At 45.9% G+C, this 12,497-nt stretch overlaps 1 protein-coding gene across 2 annotated transcripts in view; it reads right to left on the bottom strand.

Annotated features, from left to right (window-relative positions):
• The window catches only part of LOC130276524 (serine/threonine-protein kinase Nek11-like), a 654,676-nt gene extending 644,921 nt beyond the window's left edge, over nt 1-9,755 (bottom strand). Inside the window, exon 1 of one of the 2 annotated variants that reach the window (XM_056526012.1) lies at nt 9,694-9,755. The gene's annotated coding sequence lies outside the window, so the exon portion shown is untranslated. Of the gene's footprint in view, nt 1-9,564; nt 9,656-9,693 lie in introns of those variants that run through there. The other variant, XM_056526011.1, reaches the window with a different exon arrangement.
• Nucleotides 9,756-12,497: the final 2,742 nt, after the last annotated feature.

Genomic DNA, 12,497 nt, shown 5'->3' with positions numbered 1-12,497 from the left:
CTTTCCCAACGGTGTTTCATTGTTGATATATTTTCTATGACTTCCCTGAGGATTTCCTCCCTGAATGTTCAGGGCTTTAACATCTCTGGGGAATGGGCAAAAGTACTGTATAATTTTCACAAACAAAGGTCTGACATAGTATGCTTACAGGAAACCCATTTTCGTCAAGACCAGCTGTCGGGATTCCGTAATCGGTATTACCCGACATGGTTCCACAGTAGTTCACCTTCTCAGAAAGTTAAAGGGGTGGTGATTTTCTTTCAGAAGTCTCTAGCAGTGCAAATTTTAGATACTCGCATTGACCAAGATGCCCGCTATGCATTTGTGAAATGCTCCATCCAGGGTCTTGAGTACACTGCGGCCTGTATCTATGCACCAAACCAATATTCTTTCTTGATGAGGACGCTGGAGGACCTTAATACCTTTTCCCAGGGTACGCTGATTGTATGTGAGGACCTTAATGTTACCCTTAACCCTCTCATTGACACTTCCTTGGGCTCTAGTACACTTTCCTTTGCAGCGCTCAATGGCATCAAGAGAGCCCTTCACCTACACCAATTGCGTGATGCTTGGAATCTTCTACACCCTATCGACCATGATTTCACGTTCTATTCGCATGCAAGGAGAGTGTACTCCAGACTCGACTATATTCTTATTTCCCATCACCTTCTCCCCTCCTTGGGTTCCTGCACCTGTCTATTCATAACGGTATCAGGCAGGGTTGTCCCCTCTCCCCTTTGCTCTATGTCCTAGTGATGGAGCATCTGCTGCAGGCGATACGCCTTGACGAGAATATTAAAGGTATTCAGGTATTTGAAAAGGTATTTGAAAATCTCCATTTCAAATGCTCCGCTTTTTGCGGATGACCTCTTCCTTTATGTATCCTCCCCTGAGTCCTCGCTGCCCGCGCTCCTTTCGGCCATTGCAGAGTTTAGAGCAGTGAGCAATTATAAAATTAATTTCTCTAAGAGCGTTGCTATGAACATCTCTCTGGACTCCGCCCTGACCCTTATGCTTCATGAACCGTTTCCCTTCCTGGCACCCTTCTTCTTTCCGCTATCTGGGAATCCTCATTCCTAAAGACCTTACCCGTATTGTAGAGCTTAACCTTTCCCTGTTACTGGCCCCCTTCAAAGGGGACCTTACCAAATGGGATCGTAAGGATTTCTCTTGGATAGGGCGTATAAACATATTGAAAATGAACTTACTCCTTCGTTTGTTGTATCTGTTTCAGACCTTGCCAGTGATGCTTCCTAGGACCTTTTTTCGGCCCCTTACTGCACTCTTTACTAAGTTCATGTGGTCTGGTGGCTGACACCGGCTCTCTAAGGACGCTCTGGCTCAGCATAAAGCAGATGGTGGCCTGGCCTTTCCTGACCCGTATACCTACTATTTAGCTGCCAATGCAGCCCATATCGTAGATGGCTTTCATCCCACATCAAGCTCTGGGTTCGGCTGGAGGCTGAGCTCTCCTCTTTTCTTCTTACCTCCCTGCCCTGGATCTGTCCTCCTTATTGGACTGCTGGCTCCAAATCTCCCCTCCCTTTTGTTTCCAGGACCGTTCTTCACTCTTGCCTCTCCCATTTTGTGAAGGTAGGTCTACTCCGCCCACTGGGTCCCTTAACCCCTTACTCCATACGCCCCCGTTTCCAAGTCCTTAAGGACACAGGGCGTATGGATACGCCCTGCGCATTTCCGGCCCCAGCCGCTAGCTGGAGCGGAGCCGGCGCCGGATGTCTGCTGAAATCGTTCAGCAGGCATCCCGGCATATCGCCCAGGGGGGTCATTATGTCCCCCCATGTTGGCGATTGACAATTCAGTCCAGCGATCTGCAGCGGATTCCCGGTCAATAGGATCTCCAGTGACCCGATGACCCGTAATTACTGGCTGATTGGGGCCGTCGAACAGTCAGAGCCAGCAGGGGTGAGGTGGCACTGGTGCCACCTCACGATCGGCCTGATTCGTCGGCCAGATTCCCGGCCGACCAATCAGGGCGCCTGCTGCGGGTGTCACTCCCGCAACCCGCTCCGCCCCTCTTCCGGAGGACGTGAGCGGGTGCGGGAAGAAGACCCCAGGTGCTGGGGACCCGATCCCCGGCGTCCCTGTTGGGATCGGGGCCCCAGGAGCGACGGTGGCGGCGAGGGACTGACCTGCGCGGCGGCGGCATGGAGCAGCAGCAGGAGGTGAGTGACAGCCTCCTGCTGTTGCTTAGCAACAGCTCCCAGCATGCAAAAAGGGCATGCTGGGAGCTGTAGTTATGCAACAGCAGGAGGCAGACCACCACAACTCCCAGCATGCCCTTATGGGCATGCTGGGACTTGTAGTTTTGCAACAGCTGGAGGCACATTTTTCTATGGAAAAGTGTATCTTCAGCTGTTGTATAACTACAACTCCCAGCTTGCACAATCAGCTAAAGTGCATGCTGGGAGTTGTAGTGGTGCAGCTGGTGGTTGCATAACTACAACTTCCAGCATGCCAGTTGGCTGTCGGTGACTGCTCAGAGTTGTAGTTTTGCAACAGCTGAAGGCACACTGAGTTAAGTAGCAAACCGGTGTGTCTCCAGCTGTTGCATAGCTACCATCCCCAGCATCCCCAGCCAAAGTAGTATGCCTCCGGCTGTTGCATAACTACAAGACCCAGCATGCCCTTCCGCTGTCCGTACATGCTGGGGGTTGTAGCTTTTGCAACAGCTGAAGGCACACTGGTTGCAAAACCCTAAAAAAAAATATATTTTTTTTACATATACAAAAGTCATGAAACACATGTGGGGTATTAAGGTTCACTTAACCCCTTGTTACGTTCCCCGAGGGGTCTAGTTTCCAAAATGGTATGCCATGTGTTTTTTTTTTTTTGCTGTTCTGGCACCATAGGGGCTTCCTAAATGCGGCATGCCCAACGAGCAAAATTTGCTTTTAAAAAGCCAAATGTGACTCCTTCTCTTCTGAGACCTGTAGTGCGCCAGCAGAGCACTTTTCACCCCCATATGGGGTGTTTTCTGAATCGGGAGAAATTAGGCTTCAAATTTTGGGGGGTATTTTCTGCTATTACCCTTTTTAAAAATGTAAAAATTTGGGGAAACCAAGCATATTAGGTAAAAAAAATAATTTTTTTTTTTACATATGCAAAAGTCGTGAAACACCTGTAGGGTATTAAGGTTCACATTACCCCTAGTTACGTTCCCCGAGGGGTCTAGTTTCCAAAATGGTATGCCATGTGTTTTTTTTTTGCTGTTCTGGCACCATAGGGGCTTCCTAAATGCGGCATGCCCCCAGAGCAAAATTTGCTTTCAAAAAGCCAAATGTGACTCCTTCTCTTCTGAGACCTGTAGTGCGCCAGCAGAGCACTTTTCACCCCCATATGGGGTGTTTTCTGAATAGGAAGAAATTGGGCTTCAAATTTTGGGGGGTATTTTCTGCTATTACCCTTTTTAAAAATGTAAAAATTTTGGGAAACCAAGCATATTAGGTAAAAAAAATTTTTTTTTTTACATATGCAAAAGTCGTGAAACACCTGTAGGGTATTAAGGTTCACATTACCCCTTGTTACGTTCCCCGAGGGGTCTAGTTTCCAAAATTGTATGCCATGTGTTTTTTTTTTTTTGCTGTTCTGGCACCATAGGGGCTTCCTAAATGCGGCATGCCCCCAGAGCAAAATTTGCTTTCAAAAAGCCAAATGTGACTCCTTCTCTTCTGAGACCTGTAGTGCGCCAGCAGAGCAATTTTCACCCCCATATGGGGTGTTTTCTGAATCGGGAGAAATTGGGCTTCAAATTTGGGGGGGGTATTTTCTGCTATTAGCCTTTTTAAAAATGTAAAGTTTTGGGGAAACCAAGTATTTTAGGTAAAAAAAATTTTTTTTTTTTTACATATGCAAAAGTCGTGAATCACCTGTGGGGTAATAAGGTTCACTTTACCCCTTGTTACGTTCCCTGAGGGGTCTAGTTTCCAAAATGGTATGCCATGTGTTTTTTTTGCTGTCCTGGCACCATAGGGGCTTCCTAAAGGTGTCATGCCCCCCAAAAACCATTTGTTGCTCCTTCCCTTCTGAGCCCTCTACTGCACCCACTGAACAATTAACATAGACATATGAGGTATGTGCTTACTCGAGAGAAATTGGGTTTCAAATACAAGTAAAAATTTTCTCCTTTTTACCCCTTGCAAAAATTCAAAAATTGGGTCTACAAGAACATGCGAGTGTAAAAAATGAAGATTTTGAATTTTCTCCTTCACTTTGCTGCTATTCCTGTGAAACACCTAAAGGGTTAATACACTTACTGAATGTCATTTTGAATACTTTGGGGGTGTAGTTTTTATAATGGGGTCTTTTATGGGGTATTTCTAATATGAAGGCCCTTCAAATCCACTTCAAAACTGAACTGGTCCCTGAAAAATAGTGAGTTTGAAAATTTTGTGAAAAATTTCAAAATTGCTGCTGAACTTTGAAGCCCTCTGGTGTCTTCCAAAAGTAAAAACTGATAAATTTTATGATGCAAACATAAAGTAGACATATTGTATATGTGAATCCAAAATTTTTTTATTTTGAATATCCATTTTCCTTACAAGCAGAGAACTTCAAATTTAGAAAAATGCTAAATTTTCATTTTTTTCATCAAATTTTGGGATTTTTCACCAAGAAAGGATGCAAGTTACCATAAAATTTTACCACTAAGTTAAAGTAGAATATGTCACGAAAAAACAATCTCGGAATCAGAATGATAACTAAAAGCATTCCAGAGTTATTAATGTTTAAAGTGACAGTGGTCAGATGTGCAAAAAACGCTCTGGTCCTTAAGGTGTAAAATGGCCTGGTCCTTAAGGGGTTAACCCCCCTGACAGGCAACCCGGATTTTCTCCCGGGTTCTTCCCCGGGTGGTTTCCTCTCTACCCCCTCGTCATCTCATCTACCTACATTTAGGGTCCTCCATTCCTCTTCCTTGAAATCGCTCTCTGATATCCTGAGAGATGTGGACCCCTCCGCCTTGTGTGTGTTTCAGTACCACCAACTCCAACATTTCTATGATACATGGGGGCCTCAGGTGAATTGCATAGGGAGGCCTTACCCTTTTAGTGTCTCTGTCTAGGTACTGCTAGGGCCACCCATGTGATCTCCCTTCTTTATGCAATGCTACGCAGTAGGGACTCACGTGCATTACTGTCCTACCAACGGGGGTGGGTTGGAGAGCTCGGCTGCACCCCCAGCACTGAGGAATGGGAGACCTCATTTACACTCTGCCACAAGGCTTCTAGAGGGGTAGCTTTCCAGGAAACCAACTACAAAATTCTCTCCAGATGGTACAGGGTTCCAGCCCTTCTCCATCGTTTCTACCCATCCGTACCTAATGTTTCCTGGAGGTGTAATCGAGACGTGGGGACCCTGACTCATGTATGGTTCTCCTGCCCCCTACTGACCGGCTTCTGGTCTTCTATCCAGGCCCTTATTAAGGATATTACTGGTACCCTGGTGGCGAACACCCCACAGGCTCTTCTTCTCTCTATGCTACCTGGCTCCTCTGAATCCCTGAGGAAGAGCCTTGTTGGCGTGCTTCTAGCGGCTGCTAGGAGGGTAATCCCGAGGCCTTGGAAATCAACGTGTCCCCCCCCCCCCCCCTCCCACTACTACCGACTGGCTTAGGGAAGTCGTCTATCTCCAAGGCCTGGGGGAATGCCTAGCGGACCTGCATGGTTCCTCAGACCGATATATTAAGCGCTGGCGCCATTGGATGGATTTTGCTGCCTCTCCTAGCTTCTTACAGTTTGGACTTTCTACCTCTCCTTCTCTTCCTGTGTAAACCCCCCCCCCCCCCCCCCCCCTCCCCGGATCTTCTCAATTCTGGCCTCCTAGTCCCTGGATTCTCCTCCTTCTCATCCTGCCTTTGTTGCCCCCCCCCCCCCTATGTTAACGCTGCCCTCTGTTCCCCTTACCCTGCTGTTCCCTTTACCCCTGTGAGTTTTGACGGTTTTGTTTCTTTTTGTTTTTTCTTGTTATGCCTGATATGCTCGGCTCGCCTAGGATTACTCCATGTTCGCATTTCTGGGCATTGTTTTACTTTGAGCCTTATTGATGATGTTTGTTCTTGTTGCCACCTGTTTTCATTAAACTTTTTTTTTTTTAATAAAAAAAAAATATTTAATATTTATTTTACCCGTTGTATGTTACGTAGAATGGCAGTCTTGCAGATATGATACATTTTATGGTTAATAAAAATAAATTAAATTATGTTACATTGCAACCTTTTGAACCTGCTTAAGGTTCTTCTTCTGGCATGGTATCACAAAATATCTAAAGAAACACACATATAAAAGCCTTGGTGGTATTCTCCTTGTTATCAAATGAATGTTAAAGACCACAAAGGCATTTGATGGGTCTCTTGGCCTAATTTTATCCTGAAAGATTATTCAGCAATACTTTCTTTAACCCCTTAAGGACCAATGCAAATAAACCTGTACGCCCCTGAAAGACCAGGCCTGTTTTTTCAAATCGGGGATGTCTGTCTTTATTAGAGAATAACTCTGGTAACGTTTTGCCAATCACGATAATTCTGACATTGTTTTTTTGTCACAAGTTGTCCTTCATGTACATAGTAAAAGTAAGCCGATATCATTTGTAGTTTTTTTTTTACAATGCAAAAAATCATGAAATTTTTACAAAAAATTAAGATTTTTTGCTATTTTAACACTAATAGGTTGCATATATTTATACTTACTGACCAAATAGTTTATGAAACTTATATTTTCAGATGTCTACTTTATTTTGACGTCATTTTTTTTGTTTTTAATTAACATTTTAAATTAGTTAGAAGCCTAACAATTTAACTTGAAAATTAGAAAATTTAGAAAATTTGAAAAGTACATCTTTTTTTATGTGCTATGCAAGGTTTGCAGAAATTAAAAGGTAGTAGAACATAGGAACACCCCTCCAAATGACCCCATTTTAAAAACTAGACCCCTCAAGGTATTTGCTAGGGGGTACAGTGAGTATTTTAACACCATAGTTTTTTTGGCAGGAATTATTACAAGTCAGTGTTAAAAATTCGAAATTTGCAATTTTTCACAAATGCATCATTTGGGGGGCATATTTTTTGTACATCACTTCTGATATTGAAAAAAATGCACCCTATATTTTATTTAGCTGCTTGTCCCATGTTTGGAAATACCCCCGCTTTGGCCATATATGGTTCCTTGGCCGCGTGGTAGGACTCAGAAGGAGAGGAGCGCCATTTGGCTTTCAGGGCAGAACAGTACCCCCACCCCCACAAGTGACCCCATTTATATACCGCACCCCTACAAGTTATTGGCTGGACCAGGGACCTCTCTTATTGGTCCTTGGTCGGCTGGCAGTATAGCGCGTCTGTCTGAGACAGTTAAGGCTCCTGATGGATATATCCGCCATGTTGTGGGAATAAGCACCCGCTCATGGCGAATATATCCATCACTGCTGCGGCTGGGTAGCTCAGTGTGTCCGCTCATGACTGCTGGTGGGAAATCTGCCGCTATGAGTGGACACACAAAGCTACCCAGCCGCAGCAGGGAGCTCATTACCGTGACTGCTGCATAATGTGTAGGATCAAATGGTGGACATCCGCAGCATATTACATGCTGCGGATGTCCACCAATGCGATCCTACACATTATGCATTTTTTTTTATTAGATTAATTTCATAAATGTATTTTTAATATTTAATTTTAAATTTTTTTACACTTTTATTACATTTTTATTAATTTTTACACTTTTATTTTATTTATTTATTTATTTTTACACTTTTTAATGCTTTGGAATACTTAGTATTCCAAAGCATTGCAGTTATATGCTGCCTGCCAGTTTTCACTAGCAGGCAGCATATCAGGATGTGCCTCTGGCAAGTCCTACAGGCAATACCCAGGGCAGACCTGGGGGTCTTTGTAGGACCCCCGGCTGACCAGGTATGCAGCAGCACCCCGGCGATGCTCCGGGGTGCTGCAGGAGAGCCCCCCCCCCCCCCTCTGTCAGAACTCCTTACAGCGCGCGGTCACTTCTGACCGCGGCTGTAAGGGTTAAACTGTCGGAAGTGAAGTGAACTTCACTCCCGGCAGTGCGGCAGGTCCCGGCCAGCCGTGGCCACACACAGCACCCCGCGATCGCGATGCGGGGTGCTGCAGAGGAGACAGAGGGAGCCCCCTCCCTCTGTCATAACACTTACAGCCCGCGGTCACTTCCGACCGCGGCTGTAAGGGTTAAACTGTCGGGAGTGAAGTGAACTTCACTCCCGGCAGTGCGGCAGGTCCCGGCCAGCCGCGGCCACACACAGCACCCCGCGATCGCGATGCGGGGTGCTGCAGAGGAGACAGAGGGAGCCCCCTCCCTCTGTCATAACACTTACAGCCCGCGGTCACTTCCGACCGCGGCTGTAAGGGTTAAAACTGCCGGGACCGAAGTTTACTTCCGTCCTGGCAGTGCAGCAGGGTCCCGGCTGTGTGATACAGCCGAGTCCCTGCCGCGATCTCGTGGGTGCACTGGGCAGAACCCACGAGAATAATGGACGAGTATAGACATCCAGGTGCGGGAACGGCCGTCAACATGGACGTCTATGGTCGTTATCGGGTTAATGTTACTTGTACAATTTATAATTTAATTTCTATTTTCTACCATACGGCTCAACGATGTACAATTAACTCCCTTTCTTAATAGGTGAACTCGACAGGGACGACTCCTCTCCCCTTCCTATTTAATAAAGATCTTGATCCTTTTTTTGAAATAGTTTGACCTTTTGCCATCCTTTTAGGGGTTCAATAACATCGCTCAAAATATTAGCTTTCACTGATGATATTTTACTTCTGATAGCAAACCCTAAAAAAGCCCTTCCTTCTATTATGGATACTATTGACTATTTGGTGTCACCCGGTGCGGTAGAAAATGGTGTCACCCCCATACCTTCCCCCCTCCCCCCCTCAGTAAGTTTTTAGCCTGTTGTGACAGACACCACTGTTGTAGCCCATTGTGAGAAATTCCAGTATAATAATCAGATATACCAGTTGCCACAGAATGGGAAAGTGTTAAAGAAGTTTTCACCATTTAAATATACAGCTCCCAGAATTATTTAAAGGGGTACTCCACTGGGAAACATTTACTGTTATATCAACTGGTGCCAGAAAGTTCAACAGATTTTTAAATTACTTCTATTTAAAATCTTAATCCTTACAGTACTTATAAGCTGTTGTATTCTCCACAGGAAGTTGTGTAGTTCTTTCCAGTCTGTCCACAGAGCTCTGTCTGTCCATGTTAGGAACTGTCCAGAGCAGGAATAGGTTTGCAATGGGGATTTGCTCCTACTATGGACAGTTCTTGACATGGCCAGAGGTGTCAGCACAGAGCACTGTGGTCAGGCAGAAAATAAATTAAAAAAGAAAAGAACTTCCTGTGAATCCCTTATACAGCAGCTAATAGTACTGGAAGGATTAAGATTTTTAAGAAGAAGTAATTTATAAATCTGTTTAACTTTGTAGCACCAGTTGATTAAAAAAAATGTTTTCCAGTAGAGTACCCCTTTATGCAGTGGTAAGGTTATGCTGGGAGTTGTAGTTTCACTCACCATAACTGTAGAACTGACAAGTGACTACAGCTCTGATAGGACATAGTGAGGAGAATACACAATGATATCAGTGACTACAGGTGACGTCTTCTCTATAGTCTTCCATTATCTAATTCAGATGGTACATACCACCAGGTCTGTAGAATGTGACGCCCAGATGACTCCTCACTATGTCAGCGCATTCTCATCCTCTATAGGAAAACAAGTATTATTATAATCTGCCAGACACTGTATCCTCTAAACATAATACTACTATACAATGCACTCTTTGATTATAAACCTTCCATACACCATACCCACTGAATATAATACTACCACACACTGTATATTCTAAATATAATACCAACACATACTGTACCCATATAAATCTGCCACATACTGTACCCTCTGAATATAAATCTGGTGGTGTTGCTAGTGGATGATGGGGGTGCTAGTACTGGGGGGGGGGTGTTGCTGGAGGATGATGAGGGTGCTACTGGCCATCCCCCCTGGCAGTATCACCCCCATCATCCATCGGCAGGATCATCCTCCTGGTAGGAGCACCCCCATCATCCACCATCAGGATCTGCTGATGGAGGTGCTGCTGCTGGGGGGGTTTGCTGGTGGATGATGATGGTGCTACTGCCAGGGGGGGGGGAGTATTAGCTAGGCAGCAGTTCCCCCACTTAAGGTAGGTAGCAGTTCCCCCACATTAGGTAGGTAGCAGTTTCCCCACATTAGGTAGGATAGATTCCCCACATTTGGTACCAGTTACCCCACATCAGGTAGTAATTTCCCCACATTAGGTAGCACAAATTCCCCACATTCGGTAGCACAGATTCCACACATTAGGTAGCAGTTTCCACACATTAGGTAGCACAGATTCCCCACATTAGGTAGCAGTTTTCCCACATTATGTAGAAGCTTTCGCACATTAAGTAGCAGTTTCCCCACATTAGGTAGCAGTTTCCCCACATTAGGTAGCATAGATTCCCCACATTTGGTAGTAGTTTCCCCCCATTAGGCCGCAGGTTCCCTTGCATGTTCCCCACAATAGGTCAAAGTCTCCCCACATTAGATCGCTGGTTCAAACAAACCCCCCCTCCCCCCACACAAAAAAAAACACATACACACACAACACAGAGACACACACACACAGAGAGACAGAGAGACACACACACACAGTCAGAGAGACACACAGTCAGAGAGACACACACTCACAGACAGAGAGACACACACACAGAAAGTCACACACACATACACAGTCACACATACAGAGTCACACACAGACAGAGTCACACACACGCAGAGTCACACACAGTCACACACACACACACAGAGAGAGTCACACACAGTCACACACACACACACAGAGTCACACACACAGACACACACACACAGAAACACACAAACAGAGATAGAGTGAGACAGACACACACTCACTCACCCATCCAGTGCAGAGCTCCTGCTCTCCGGGCGCTCTGCGAGTGACGTCACGTTCTCCTGCGCGGCCCTGCAGAGGCACGTCGGGCCGGCGCAACAGAAGACGTGGGGGCACAAGCCGGTTCACTGTGCAGGTGACAGGGGGGGATGGTCCTACTAGTACGGAGACAGCGCAAGTGAGGAAGGGGGGGGGGGGCGGTTGCTAGTACAGAGACAGCGCAAGTAAGCCCGGGGGGGTGCTGCTAGTTCGAAGACAGCGCAACTGAGGACCGGGGGCGTACCTGGTGTCACCCCATCAGGATGGTGTCACCCGGTGCGGCCCGCACCCCCCGCACCCCGGTTGCAACGCCACTGTCATAAGTCATAACTTATATAGGTTTAATATTCTTCCCATTCTTCATACTATCATGCAGGAATTGTTGGCAGTTGCTGAAACTGTCTTTTACAGGCCAATGTCACCTTATCAATGTCACCTTATTTTTTCTTCAAAACCCTCCGAAAGAAGATAATAAACTACTCCAAAAGGCTTTTAGAACCTTTATCTGGGGCTTGGTCTGGAAAAATATGATCAGCATCTTTAACCCCTTAAGGACTCAGGGTTTTTCCGTTTTTGCACTTCCGTTTTTTCCTCCTTACCTTTTAAAAATCATAACCCTTTTTTTACATTTTTTTGCAGTGTTATAGGTCCCATAGGGACCTATAACACTGCACACACTGATCTCCTATGCTGATCACTGGCGTGTATTTACACGCCTGTGATCAGCATTATCGGCGCTTAACTGCTCCTGCCTGGATCTCAGGCACGGAGCAGTCATTCGTCGATCGGACACCGAGGAGGCAGGTAAGGGCCCTCCTGGTGTCCGATCAGCTGTTCGGGACGCCGCGATTTCACCACGGCAGTCCCGAACAGCCCGACTGAGCAGCCGGGTCACTTTCAGTTTCACTTTAGAAGCGGCGGTCAGCTTTGACCGCCGCTTCTAAAGGGTTAATACCGCACATCGCCGCGGGTCCCAAAGCTATATGATGCAGGATCGCGGCGCGATCCCGCTTCATATCGCGGGAGCCGGCGCAGGACGTAAATATACGTCCTGCGTCGTTAAGGGGTTAAAGGGGTACTCCAGTGAAAACCTTTTTTTCTTTTAAATCAACTGGTGCCAGTTAAATAGATTTGTAAATTACTTCTATTAAAACATCTTAATCCTTCCTGTACTTATTAGCTGCTGAATACTACAGAGAAAATTTTTTCTCTCTGATGACATCACGAGCACAGTGCTCTTTGCTGATGTCATTATAATAATAATAACTCTTTATTTATTGTTGTCCTTAGTGGCATTTGAACCCAAGGCCCCAGCACTGCAAGGCAGCAGTGCTAACCACTGAGCCACCATGCTGCCCTTAGCATACATCTGCTATGCACGGTTGCTAAAATGGACAGAGATGTCAGCAGAGAGCACTGTGCTTGTGATCAGTGTTCCAAAAAGAAAGGAATTTCCTCTGTAGCATTCAGCAGC

The sequence above is a fragment of the Hyla sarda genome, chromosome 6, assembly GCF_029499605.1.
Source record: "Hyla sarda isolate aHylSar1 chromosome 6, aHylSar1.hap1, whole genome shotgun sequence".
Classification (NCBI taxonomy): Eukaryota; Metazoa; Chordata; class Amphibia; order Anura; family Hylidae; genus Hyla; species Hyla sarda.
The sequence above is the reverse complement of the archived record's forward strand: the minus strand, read 5'-3'. Positions and strand labels throughout refer to the sequence as shown.